The 14,473-nt window shown below is 39.0% G+C and overlaps 1 long non-coding RNA gene across 1 annotated transcript in view; it reads right to left on the bottom strand.

Moving 5' to 3' along the window:
• Positions 1–14,473, bottom strand: part of LOC117282651 — a 320,533-nt gene that overhangs the window by 54,281 nt on the left and 251,779 nt on the right. The window contains exon 4 of the long non-coding RNA XR_004513475.1: positions 2,208–2,233. This is a non-coding gene — a long non-coding RNA (uncharacterized LOC117282651). The remainder of the gene's footprint in view (positions 1–2,207; positions 2,234–14,473) is intronic.

The following is a 14,473-nucleotide window of genomic DNA, read 5'->3' as shown; positions in this document are numbered from 1 at the left end:
GCCTTACGGTATAGACCTTCCATACATAGTTGCGGGAAGTTCATACGCTTCGTGTTCTGTGTTTCGGTGGACGATATATCGACCATTTAGGTGGGGGGGGGGACTTATGGGGGGGTTTCTACAGAAGACTATGGAGATAACAAGGAAGGTTATGGAAAAAGACCATCAAATAATATGTAAGGGTAAGGGAGTGTTGGGAGGGGCTACGTGGTCCTGTATCATAGACATGGTTTATAGGGAACTCAACAAAGGGCTAAAAAAATGACTAAGTATCTGTTTCTGCTACTACCATATCCTGCACAATAAACGCTCAAGGGCTGATGTTCAAACAAGTAAATATTAAAGGGTATAAAGGATATTTCGTGTGTCTGTGTATAATAATATTTGCTGCAGGAGATGAAGCATCGCTAAGGTGGTTGGGTTAAGAGGGTTGGATAATCGTAGGGTAGATACACATTCCAGAGTCTGTTCAAACCAATAAACCCCTGACATTTTGTATACATAATTCATAAAATAAATTCTATAAAGGTTACAGTGTATATTAATAGGTTATGATTAAAATTTGCATAAATATCTGAAATGTACTAAGTAATAATCCATCACGTTTGGTTAAATTGCTACTGTTTCTAAAACATGTAATTTGTCTTAAACACAAGGGTCAATAAAAATAGATGTAGCCTGTTTACTGTCCGATGGAGGCTTAAGATGTAATTCTCTCGAGATTTTGAGCACCTGCGACGAATAATAATAATAATAATAATAACTGGGTATAATGAACTATCTAGATGTTTCAATACTTATACCGGAATAATTACTCAAATTAGTGATTCGCATCTGCACGCAAGTGTTATTAGTAAAGACAGATTTTATACACTCGCAATGCTGCCATGATTGTAACTGTTAACATATCCAAAATTTTCAAACAGAATATCGTTTTTGACAATTTATTAATAATTTTCGCACGCACATATACACAGAAACACATACAAGCACGCACAAATATATTCCTAGGTAAAGTGATGCATTAATTATCGCCATCCGACCCAAAAGTAAATGCAAAGAAGGTAAAGTTGTCCCTGTGCTTGGTTAATTAAGCACTACGCCATGAAGACGTATGGGGGAGTGGATGTATAAAACCACGTTTTCTTGACCTCGGCACTAGCTGCGATCATGTTCACGCCCGACCGCTTTACCCCAGGAGAAAGAGCCCTCTGTACCCATTGTATAGGAGGTTGGGTGGGCCCCAGAGCCAGTCTGGACGACATGGAGAGAAGAAAATTCTTGAATCTACCGGGACCTGAACTCCGACCGCTCGGCTCTCCAGTCCGTAACCAGGTGCTACACCGACTGCACAATCCTGGCTCTTAAAGGTAAATATAACGACCATAAAATTATTTTACACTATAAAAGAACATACAGTATGAAAATTACACTTTTCCCAGTGATCTGTTATGTCACAGAATTTGAACATCATTAAGTGGCGCTAGTGTTGCTACCACCCAAGTGGTTTGTATGGCGGAAATTTTTGCATTGACGAAGGCAATGGATTACAAAATACGAAGGTTAAACGGCTTGTAATAGCATGATAATCATGAGCAGTCGTAAATTAGATTAAAATTTATTAGGGGGATTAAGACATGGACATGGTACCGTGCGTTACCTTTCCTTGAGCAACGAGGAATGCAGTCTAAAAGTAGAAAAATATTTCCATCTCACACTCATAAACATTTTCAAGAAATTAGACTGAGCGATGGGCTTCAGGGGAAGAGATACTTAGTCGCTCGACTTGAGGTTCCCACTTCGATTACTACGAACAATACTAGATTTTGGAACGTGACGCAGTGTAGTCTGGCTGAAGTTTACCCATGTTACCAAAAGAACATATTTATTCTATCTGTAGGATTGATGGTTGTTTTCTTGGTTTACTTTTTGAACCCCGAAAATGGAAGCTCTAAGTTCCTCCGAAATGTCGGTAGACATCTACCAGTAAGCAGCATCATACCCTGAAGATGGCAATCTTCAATTATACATCTATTTATTAATTTAAGTAATCTCTGCGTCTCCATCTGTATTACTGACGCCTTCAGTTTCTAGTTGTTAGCCTAGTCTGTCTTGTCCTAACTAGTCAGATGAGGAAGAGAACGGACGCAGAGAGACTGCACTAGCTTGCTATGGGTAAAATCATCTGGCACTTAAACATGACCTACCTTCGTGATGTCCGGCCCCTCAGCTTCTGCAATAAAAGACACACGACCGTTATTACAGGCAATTAAAACCATTACCGACACTACTTTTGAACGTTTCTACAAAGTGTTGTCTCTGATTCGCTCAGCAGCATAAGAACGTGTGGTGGAAAAATGTATGACTTCAGGCGTTCTTAATCTCTGAAATAGATAAGTATAGTAATTGGCTCCACGATCCAGCCAGTTTATCCCCCGGAAATGTGATTCATGTTTTGATGTGAAACCCTTAATTTTTAATAAATTTGGATACTTTCATGTCATTTTTAATTGTTTCAGTGTAAACTAATGGAAAGTATGAAAGTTACAAAAACAATAAAATTAATATTTAATTGAAATCCATTTCTGGTTTCGTGCTTGTCACCATATAGTAATTCTGTATTAAGTTCTGTAAAAAGAAAAAAAAAAGCAGACAACATGAAATGCAATAGAACAGGACCTATATTTATTTCTTATATACATTGTGACAGATTGGGTCGTTTCTAGGAGAAAGATATGTAAACATGCTCCAAACAACGCGCATCTAACAATATAAGGGCGTACATTGTTAGGTACACAGACCGGTACACAAACCTCACAGAAATGAATGTGCGACAATAGGGTGTCCATTGCTGGGCAATGCATGCGTGGACACGCCTGACAACAATACATGATATCCGTTGCTGAGCAAGTGATGTGTCTTCTGTGGGTGATCCATGCCGATCCTATATAAGGAGCACTTCAGTTCAGTAGTTCACTCAGTCAGTTCTCGGCAGGAAACAGCAACGGGAAGTTCGTAGTTGAAGCAGAGACTTTTAGGTGGCACGTCACAATGCAGATGACACAGTATTGTTCTATATTCAAATAAAGGATTGTAGGATGTGTTGGACATTTAGTCTGGGTGGAAAGGACAGAGATGCATACAGCATTTTGATGATTAAACGTCACTGAAAAGAAGCCAACTTGAAGACCGGGAAATATATGGCAAGACGTTAACAAAATGAATGTTAGGTTGAAACAGGTTATGAAGACACAGGCCTATATGGGGCTGACTAGCCACAGGTTTATGTGCAGCTGGATGATTCTTCAGCAACTGCGAAACTTCGCTTTCACTTACTCTGGATAAGAATAACGTTAATACAGAACGACTATAGAAATCAGTGAGCATGCTGATAATTTTGGAAACAATTATGATCCTATTGTGAAATTTATTCGTCTATATAATTTCTTCTCGAAATATATGCATGTGATAATACCAGAGCTACAGTGCGTTCCTCTCCACAAGACCACGGTCAGAGAAGCGTGTTTCAGTGACGGATGAGGTGGTGTGAGACCACAGCGTTTGTCAGCTGTTTTGCCTTGGCCATGCTTGCACGGTACGTCACGAAAAACGCTCATTATTTCACTAGCATTTTCTCCTTCGTTTCCTTTCCTGACCCAACTTCCTCTTCTCTTTTATTCCTGCCCTGATTTTTAAAGTCTTAATTTACCCAAGCAAACCTAATGCTAACAGCACAGTGTGTTCAAAAATAATGTTGTCTTCCAGCTGAACAGAGAAATTGTAATTCCTAACCCTTGAATATATGTTCCTGCATTCTGTAGTTGGTTGGTACGTAGCTGTATCAACTGCAGAGTTTATTTAGTGTGTGTTAATGGAGGCAGGTGAAAAAATATATTGAATTGAGTGAAAGGGGAGCGTTCGAATCTTATTGCATCCATTGGATATTCCCGGATGGGTTGAGGAAAATTACTTCACTGAGAACTTTTACGAATTACCAATATATGCAGTATTTACTTTACATTTTACTTCTGCATAATATTTAAACTTTTCCAACATTTTCAACTGGGTAGATTAGCCCATACGGTAATGTATCTGACTTGCATAGGGAGGTATCATCTTCGAGCCTCGAATGAATAGCGGCTGTGTTGACTGCAGTTATTCACTCTTTATCTTAAGGCCTTCCCAGTGAAAGCTGACGTGGAGTATTGAAAGGAGAGTAACTTCGTCACGCAACGATCATGATCAACGGAAAGAAAGAGGAAACAATAAAAAGATCGGGAAAGAAACAAAGACACAAGAAAGGGAGATTAAAAGGGAATAAATGTGGAAAATATAAAATAAGCAAGAAAGCAGAGTGAAAAATAGAGTATGGTAATGAAAGAGAAGAAAGGGAGGGAAAAGGAGAAGAGAGAAAATTAAGAAAAAGGAAGATAAAGCGAAAGCGAACGAAAGGACGCGAGAAACTAATACAGAGTGAAATAACAAAAGGAACTGAAGACAGAGAAAAGAAAAGAAGGAAATAAGAGAAACACAAATGGAGAGAAAAGAAGAAGAAGAAGAAAAGTAAAGCGTTTAAACGCAGCTGTATTGACGAATTATTACAAAAATAGGAAGCTATAGTCAGAGAAATGAGAACTTTCCTCTGCCTTCTAAGCAACGGGGAGCCTTGTACGTCCAGTGCAGAAGGAAACAATATTTATGGAGGCAGTGAAAGACACTGAACATACAAGTTTCGTGCTCCTGAGCATTAATTTCCCCCTCTGAAACGTGTCGCATATAGGCGGAGGGGGGAGAGGCGGAAGGGTTACAGGGTTAATCTAGGGCTTCCAGATTAGATTGACTTTCTACAGGGAGGACCAAGAATTGCAATAGTGGGAAACGTACGCCACTGTCGCTGTCACATTACAGTGGAACAAGGATATTCTGGGAATTTTAATTTAGCCTCCTCCCTCAAGGATACAGATGTGAAAAGAAGTACGTACTTACTAAGCACCACATTATGAGTAATCTATAATTCGCCGTCATTAATTTTCTTCTAAGTCTCTCTTTCATTCAATACATAAAAGTGCCTGTCTTATTCTTTGCTATTAACGCTGCCTGTATTGCTTCTGACAAATTTCAGTATTGATAAGATTCCTCCGAAACGTCGGTTAATACAATATCTACACTGTGCAACATCCCAGAAGACTTCTTTCTTCATAGTCACCTCCTTGAATACCTCAAATCTTATCTAATACTGAAATTTGTCAGAAGTAATACAGGCAGCGTTAATAGCAAAGAATAAGATAGTGCACTTTTATGTATTGAATGAAAGAGACAGTTGAAAGAAAATTAATGACGGTGAATTATAGATTACTCATAATGTGGTGCTTAGTCCTCCGAAACTTCGGTTAACACAATATCTACACTGCGCAACATCCCAGAAGATGGCTTCCTTCTTTCAATATTAGACATTATTCATTTATCTTCTTCTAATATTTCTCTATTCTCACTTCTAAATTCCTCTGTGTCCTTTTTAAATTGCTCGGTTTCCATGGTGCATCATTGTTCCTGCCTGTTCATGACCGTATGTTCATTTCGTCTCATGTGGAGTAAATTCTGCCATGGAAATGTTGCTTGTGCCAATATTAAGTGGATTATACTTTAATTTATAATGTTATTTGTTCGACATCTTAAAGGTTTCAAATGACCGTTGCATTTAAATCTAATACGAGACAAAACAACTTTATATTACAGGACTGATTTTCAGTGTGCCTGTCATTTCAATGACTCCTCATATCCATGTATACGTATATATATACATTTCGTAACATCTTGTACTAGTCGTATTTCTCTTTCCGTACTTTCGCTTCTACCAAACATAATACTGCAGACTCTGTATTACGCCATATTTTGTTCTTTTATCTCAATAAATCTTTTTCTTTTGTATATTTTTACACGAACCTATAAATTTGTTGAAAATCCATGCAGCACGCACAGGAAATTGAGATATGTACATAAATATTTAGCCAGAAACCATAGAAGGAAGCTTTAGAAATTGATTGGAGGATAATATTAAAACGAATCTTAAATAAATATGGTGTCATATCATGGACTGGATTCAATTAGATGAAGTTAGGTGCAAATGGCTAGCTGTTTTACTCACGACAATGAACTTTAGGATTCCAAATTAGCAGGAACTTCCTGACAAGCTAAGGGATTATTAGCTTACCAGGAACTCTATTAAGCCAATAAGTAATTATTTAATGTAGCAAAATTAACCAGTATCTGAATTTATTTATTTGCTCTCTAAAGTAAATACCTAACTGACTCGTATAGCCTTATCTTGAGTCAGTCAAATGAGAGTCACATCTTCACATTTCGCCTCGGCCTACTAGGAAATGTTTCCTTTAAAAAAAAAAAAGTCCTGTGTTCATCGTGTTCTTGTTCAAACCTACATTTTATATTTAACAGCCCCCCACATAACTATATCAAGTATACAGACATAATGTTTTTCCTTATGTTGTATCAGTTAATATAGAAAACAGAAACCAAGTAACGATGTAATGAACACAGGGACTAATAATGAATTTGGAATTCACACGAAATCGCCTGCCTGACCGGGGCCGTGACCTCCAGGGAGGCGATGGTCTGCAGCTAAGGCAGAAGCGAGTGTTCCATATCCTCTGTATCGGGCAATGTTGGCTGGTATTCTAGACGGTCTGATAAATAGACTCCACATCATTATGGAAATGAGAGAGCTGATCGCCAGCGGGTCTTCCGCCCACACGAACTCTCCCCCCCCCCTTCACACACATACACACACACACACCTCGCCGGAAACATGTCTCGCATCATGGAAAGCTTGACACAATAAAGTTGACTCTTTTCAAATATACTATAAATTCTGAAGGAGTAAGAGATATAGGTAAGTGAGGAAAGCAGCAAATCACATATTTAAAAACCTAAATATTTTAAACTTACTATCTTATATAATTCTTACAAGAAAAATAAAAGTTGTCCCTGTGTTTAATTAATTAAACATGAAGATGTATGGGAGAGTGGAGGTATAGCTCCATCTTTCTTGACCTCGGTACTAGATGGTGGTGAGTGGTCAGCTTCACACCTCTTACGCTTCACCCTCTGGATAGGAGCCTGGGTGGGCCCCAGAGATGGTATGGACGCTGTGGCTACTAGGAAGCCAACCTAGGCCGTCCAGCCAGTCGCTATATTGACTCAGTTATCCCGGCTCTTATAGATTCTCATAGCTGTCACACTAAGGAGACTAAGATAAGCGGAGCTCGCAGGAGGCATGGGAAATATAATTTCTTCAAAGCGTTCCACGTAGATTGAAGTACCGTGATGTTAGTGTTTACATGCAATAGATGCCGGACAGCCTTCCGTTACGGGTGATAGAATGCAAGTTGGACATAGCGGGAATGCAGGAGGCTAGGTTGCCTGGTGGATCCGCGGTGAAATTAATATTATTAAATTTTACGCGGAAAATAAAAAAAAATATATAACTATAGAATTGGCTCTATGAGGGGCTAGAAATGTTACTATGCTGAGGAGACAGAAATTTCACAGGGAATTTTAGTGTGGAAACCTCTTCGTCAATGACCATATGGAAGATCAAGAAAGAGATATGAGATTAATATTAATACTGATGATTTTAATTTTGTCTTGGATGTTAGTCGTCACTTCTAGCGCGCGCACGCACACACGCACACACAAAGCAAAAACAAAGAAAAAAGAAACACGAACTACCGTAATTTTTCAGAAGCTTACTGACACCACTTTTAATAAAGACGAAGAACGAGTGGATCGTCAGTTAAAATTTCGGATATTCATCTAATAGTGAAAAACAAAATCTGTGTTACTCCCGAAAAAATTTCTCAAATGCTGTGGCAGACATGTTTTAAAATTGAAATATGAGATCACCTTCAGAGATTTGAGAATGATAGAGTTAAGGAGGATGAGATGGGCAGGAGACTGTAGCACGCAAGGGAGAGAAGTGCAATGTATACAGAATTTTTGTAGGAAAAAGCAGAAGAACAGAAAATTTGGAAGACCCGGACGTAAAGGGGAAGGTGGTGTTAAGATGTGTTTTAGAGCAACCGGATGGGGTGATACGGACTGGATTCATCTGGCTCAGGATAGGAGCCAATGGCAGGCCCTTGTGAACGCGGTAATGAGTATTCGGGTACCACAGAATGATGAGAAATTCTTGAGTAGCTGAGCAAAGGTCGGTTTATAAAGGACTCAACTCCATGGGGTTAGTTAAACAGTTTTATCGGAAAATGAGAATGTAAGAGGTCATTTAAGATATGCGAGGGAGGAGAAATAAAATTAACCTTACTTAAATTGTGCGAATGGATTCAACTGACTCATAGTACGGTTCAGTGGCTTCTTCTATGAATATTCATTCGTTCACTAGAGCCTTAGGGCCTCACAAAATACGGAGGTACGATAAGTAGCTGAACAAACCTGAGGACCTCACGAAGGATCATATTCTTGGTACGCGTATTTGTGTGTGGCATTCTTTACAGTTGATGTCAGGCATATCGTCTTTCTATCAGACTGATGTCTTATTTACATTTCAAACTGCCAATTTATATGACACGATTAACCTGAATTTATTAAAAACAGTTTGTTATTTTTTGACGAACTGAAACGATGAATCCAGAATGTACATCATGGGAGAGGTCCAACAGTATTAACCTGCATTAACGAAGTTCATTACATAGGTTTTAATGACTATTCAGGGTATAGGCAGTAAATGGAAAATGGTGCAGAAAATTAATGGACATTTGGTATAAAATGGAGAACAGCGGGGTGAGGCCATGGTGTATCCTCTCTTCATCCGACGATGTTTAAACTCTGCGGCTGTTTAGAGATTGTTCGTTTTGTCATTACAACTCTCTCTTCCTCTCGCCCCTCTGCTCCATAATGGCAATGGAAGTGGACACTTGAAATCTTCCTGCTCACGTGTAATGTCCTTTTTGTGTTGTCTGGAAAGAACAGCGAGGTATGGGGGGGGGGCAGTCTACTGTATTTTGTTAGCTGCTGTAAATGAGGCTGTAGTTCTAATAGAAACATGCATATTCTAAAACACAACGTAGGCTGGATGTGGGTGATACCACGGGTCATATCCTGAGCTAGTTACCAGAAATGTGCATAGAAAGAGGTTTACTGGGAGTTAGGAGATGTTTTTTTTTTTTTGTAAAACAAGGAGTCCGTGTGTACATGCATGAGATGTGACGTCACGAAGCATGACCAATTGTGATTGTTGTTGTCCAGTGATGGTGTTCTGTCCATTTACTTTTATTATTTAGATTTTTTTTTTTGCTTAACGTGGAGAAGGTTACAGAATAATTTCGTGTTATTAAGCCTACTCTCTTATGAAAAGAAATTTCGGAAAGAAGAAATGTGGGTAAAGCCTGAATGTATATTATAAAATATAATAAAATGTATTATACATTATAAAATGTATGGAACATAAAGCATGGACACATATTCTATAACTGAACCGGCAAACAGGATATAATGTACGTGTATAGAACTACAATTAACTAAGTCTGAGAGAACAAATCTAGTTTCGGCATGTTTCAATCATAAGCAAATATTCTGACAGACTTTAAGTCCAAAATTCATTCCGGGTTCACACGCGGCAACTACTTGATCAGCTCGACGAATCCCCACGGCCGTTAATCTCGGTTTTCTATACCGGCGCCGCTATTTACTTGAAAAAGCTCCTCAATTATTCTCACGAGGCAGAGTGGACCCCGTTCCAGACCCACTACATCTCAGAAAATCTGGTAGCGCCGGGAATCGAACCCGGACCTCTGGATCTTTAGCCAGGACTCTGACCACTAAACCACAGAGGCGTCTCTTTTAATGTGGGATTCGGGTAAGATTTGGGGTTCTCAGAGCGGTAGTTATGAAGAATACTGTCTAATGGGATATAACGTGGTGTAGTCCGTCAAAATTAACCTTCTTTTCGGGGGAACATGTCGCCTCTTCCTTGAGTGTCGAACAATAAGCCGAGAATGATACCAGCGTGAAAGCAGGTGGCAAAGATATTTCTGCTTGACACCTGCTTTCATTCTTAGGTCTTGTTCGGCTTGTTGTTCGATCCTGGAGATGGAGCCGATATGCTCCTCTGAAACATCGGTTGGCTGTCAACGTACTACACGGCGCTATATCGCAGAAGTTGGTACTCTTCAATAAAACTCATTTCCACGCGAATTATTTTCCTCTCGCGGTCCTGCCCAGTATTCTAAACCCCACAATCCACATGGTTTCATAATATACATTGTTCTTATACTTGCAAACTAAGACAATTTTCGAAGGTTTTGTAGAACAAATTACTAAAGGCCTTGATTATTTCAACTAGCTAAATACACAGTTTCATATTTGGTTTGAAAGGACAAGGAGAAAAATTGCTGTAAGATATTCTTGTATATAAATGTGAAATAAATGAATGACAAATAAGGAAAGAAGAAGGTTCAAGCTGAAAAATTCAGACGATAATGGAAATATATAATTCAGTTCATTTCAATTCTATTAAATTGTATGCGACGTGCAAACTTAACAGACCAGATGCCAAGTACAAAACTGGCACGAGTACATACAAAGAAAAACACTACAAACAAAATATAAAATAAGTCAGTTAAGGCAGCAANTATCCTTAAAAAACAGGTGAAAATTGCAGAGCTAAATTTTAAATTTCGTAACTCTGAGATTATATGTAGATTCTAAAGGTTTCTGACGATGGCGGATGACACTAAGCATTACTGGGTTTTTGGACTTCTTCCATTATCCGGAATTCTAGGTAATAAAAGACACGACATTTCGGAAACTGGATCTGTTTCCGTCTTCAGGTGAGGAAGGAAGACACATGAAGACGGAAACAGATCCATTTTCCGAAACGTCGTGTCTTCTATTACCTAGAATTCCCGATCGATGGAAAAAGTCCAAAAACCAGTGTTTGTCATCCAACATCGTCAGAACGCTTTAGAATCTAAGAAACAATCTGTCTTAATTATATAAATATGTATTAATATTAATTTATCTATTCCACATATTTACATACTTACACAAGAGCCCAAGGGCCAATTCAAAATTCTACAGTTCAAACACGCCTGCTATTATGTGGCGAGACAAAATGAACGTTTATACATATATGCTGTAAATATTGTGTACAATTATTATTTTAATATGAGAAAAGAACAACTATAAGATATGATTAAGAAAACAGTTTTGGTTTCAAATACGTCAACATCCCTGCAAACACAATTAGCAGCAGAAGCGCATCTCGCAGAGGGACAGTTTTTACACGAGGAGCAGACACTGAACTAAGCAAAGTCCCTGATATACCGAGCAGGAACTGAAGTCCAGCAATTTCCAAAACAGAAGAACAGAATTTAGAACCAAGCTAAACCTGAATAAGAAACAATGCATCGAGGTGACGCCTTCTCCTACGCAGACTGGTGCAATTTGGGCTGTTCCTACAGAAGAGAACGACTGTAATGGATTTGAGAAAAGAAGCAATTAAAACAGAGGGTCCCAGACCTCTGATGGATGCGTTCCAGTTTATTGGAGTAATACAAATAATAATAAATAATAATACATTAAATTTATAATTGTCAATACGTTATCATTGCTTACAAAATCTGTAAGCTTCTTGAGACAAAAGTGATTCTAGTACAAAATGCTTCGCGCTCCACCGCCCACTGAAATCGCCATGCGCCTCCCTACCGAACCGTCCCACAGACAGGGAACATGGCACAGAGAATATCTGATCTAAAGGAGAGTAGAACAGTCTATATTATCCGTTGAGTTTGGACCATTTGACGGACATTTCACTGATCATGGCCAAATCTCGTTCATAACAGTTAGAAAATTAGCTCAAGGTTTAAACCTCTGGACTTTCATTCAGAATATACGTGGTTCGAATCCCGGTTTGGACGTCGAGTACACATTTTTGGCTTTACTCAGTGTCTCCAGTCGAATGCCAGAAAAGTACCTTAAATTTAGTTGCAAATCCTTTCATTCCCAATCGCTTAGAATTCATCATTCACTTTCATTCTATCATTCGAAACTGTACGAGTATAGTCCAAGTCAGTAACAGCGTCGGTAAACAAAGTACAAAATAAATGGCCCGCGGTATTTCCAGTTATTGGGCTGGTTTCGTATCGATAAACGCACAGCTTTTCATCTCCCAAAATATTTCGTTGCTTTTTCTTTACATCCTCAGTTCCACGGAACAGTTCTTTTGCGGTTCGTAAAGCCTGAAAGGGAAACACGTGAGAGAATATTTCAATAATGTGGTTTGATGGCGTTCCTGCTCCATCGTGTCTCCTGCGCACACAACAGGTTGGCCCATCTGTTTCCCATATGCTCGAGTGTTTAAATACAAAACGTACCAGGATCTTAAACTAAAAAGAAGAGGGACGTATAAAAAGGGTATTCGATTCGGTTCGATTTATGAAGCTGAAGTTTGTGGAGGTCATTCGTGAAGAGACATTTTCAAAATAAGAACGTCTTCTAATACACAGAAAAAAAGAAATAAAAGAGAATTGTAAAATGAGGATTAATGTTACAACACGAGGATAAGAGTGATACAAGTGGCAATAAAATCAACGGACAATCACTTCCACAGATACACTCAGATTCAAGCCGTTCTCTAACCGGTTATTGAGTGACATAGTTATTTAGCGTTAGTGAAAATATAGCTTCACATTCAAGCACAGATTCTCTCTCTCTCTCTGCTTTATTCTTCCGGAACTTAATAGATAAATTTTCGTTTTTGAAGGCAATGTGCAAAGGAGCATGTTTAGGCCTAAGAGAAACCAAGAAATGAGAAGATAAGCAAGTTACATAATGAGGCTGTTCATACTTTGTATTCTACACCAAATATGACTGCAGTGAAAATGGGCGAAAGTATGGTACGAAGAGGATACACTAAAAATTCATTCAAAAATTTCAGCCGCAAAACCTGAAAGAAAGAGGTCCCTTAGAAGACATGGACGTAGATGAAATAAGACGTAATTCACGGTAGGAATCGCTGGTTGGCTCTTGTGGACACGTTACTGAAATTTTGGGTCCCCCCCCCCAAAAAAAAACGGAATTATCGACCAACTGAACGACTATCAGCTTCTCAAGAAGAAGTAGTATTTCACCGAGTTGATTTCGAGAAGAATGAGGAACATATGTCACCGGCTGACCTCTCTACTTACACTGGCCACATTTTTTTTTTGTGTCGGATATATTTTTATTGTAACTTCATGTTTCCAGTCAGAATATAGAAATTGATGGTTACCCAAAGGAAGCCAGTTTCAAGGAAAGACAACATTGCAATTTCACCTCCGTGCCTCTTATTACCGATTATTTCCATCAACTAAAACCATAAATATCAATTTAAAAAACTATTTCACGAACTAATGGAATGGTTGGTGTGTAGCTTTCAAAAGAACCACACACAGGCCAAGAAATGCAGAACTGTCGGCAGGAACTCTCTCATATAATTACTGGGTTTTCGGACTTCGTCCATCGTCCGGTGTTCTAAAAACTAGAAAACACAACGTTTCAGAAAATGGATCTGTTTTTGTCTTCTGGTGAAGGAGTGGGAGTTACCTACTTTGTTGGGTCCCTTAGAAAGAGCTGAACTCAATCACTAGACCAGTCTACTTTGAGGTTAGCTCTTTCTAAGGGACCCAGCAGATAGGTGTCGCCCTCTTCATGTGAGGACAGAAAGAGATCCAGTTTCCGAAACGTATTTTCTAGTTTCTAGAATATCTGACGATGGACAAAGCCCGAGAACCCAGCAATTCCGAGTGTTACGCAACTTAGTCAGAACGCTTTAGAATCTGCTAGCAACTATCTCGTTAAGCCCGCCAGGAGACATTGTTGTAGTGATGACGGCTGGAGCTGTTTCTCAGTAGTAAACGCCGTTTCGTTTAATTCTGCATCAGAAAGTAAGACATTTTGCCATCTCTGTTCAGGGAGTCCCCGCGCGATAATTTGTCTATCTGAGTCCTGTTCCCTTACGGAACTGCACCTCTAAGGGGCGTCACACCTCAGTTCACCATCAAGCACTGTGTATCAAAAAGGAGGTGAAGACTATTTCGGGAATCCAACAGAGGGCTCTAATCCAAATTGGAAATAATGAAATGTACACAACTTCTAAAATCATTTTCATCTCGCTGAACTCCACGGGAGTTTATTAGCACAGAATCCTTCATGAGAAGCCGATCAAGAAAATAAACTCGAAAATACATCACAGTCCCAAAACCTGACACTGGAGCAGGCCACTCCAACCTTCTCATCTCTAAAATCTATTTTAATATTATCCTTCCACCTTATTATCTATTGCACTGAAGTATTACGAATAAAGCATAATGTACAGTCTATGTCCATCACGCGCCCTACAAGTTATTTTAATCGCCAGGACAATGTTTGATAAAGAGTGTCAGTTGTGAAACTCCTATAT

Source organism: Cryptotermes secundus, unplaced genomic scaffold (assembly GCF_002891405.2).
Source record: "Cryptotermes secundus unplaced genomic scaffold, Csec_1.0 scaffold13, whole genome shotgun sequence".
NCBI classification, from domain to species: domain Eukaryota; kingdom Metazoa; phylum Arthropoda; class Insecta; order Blattodea; family Kalotermitidae; genus Cryptotermes; species Cryptotermes secundus.
Note: the sequence above shows the minus strand (reverse complement) of the source record. Positions and strands in the feature narration are given on the sequence as shown.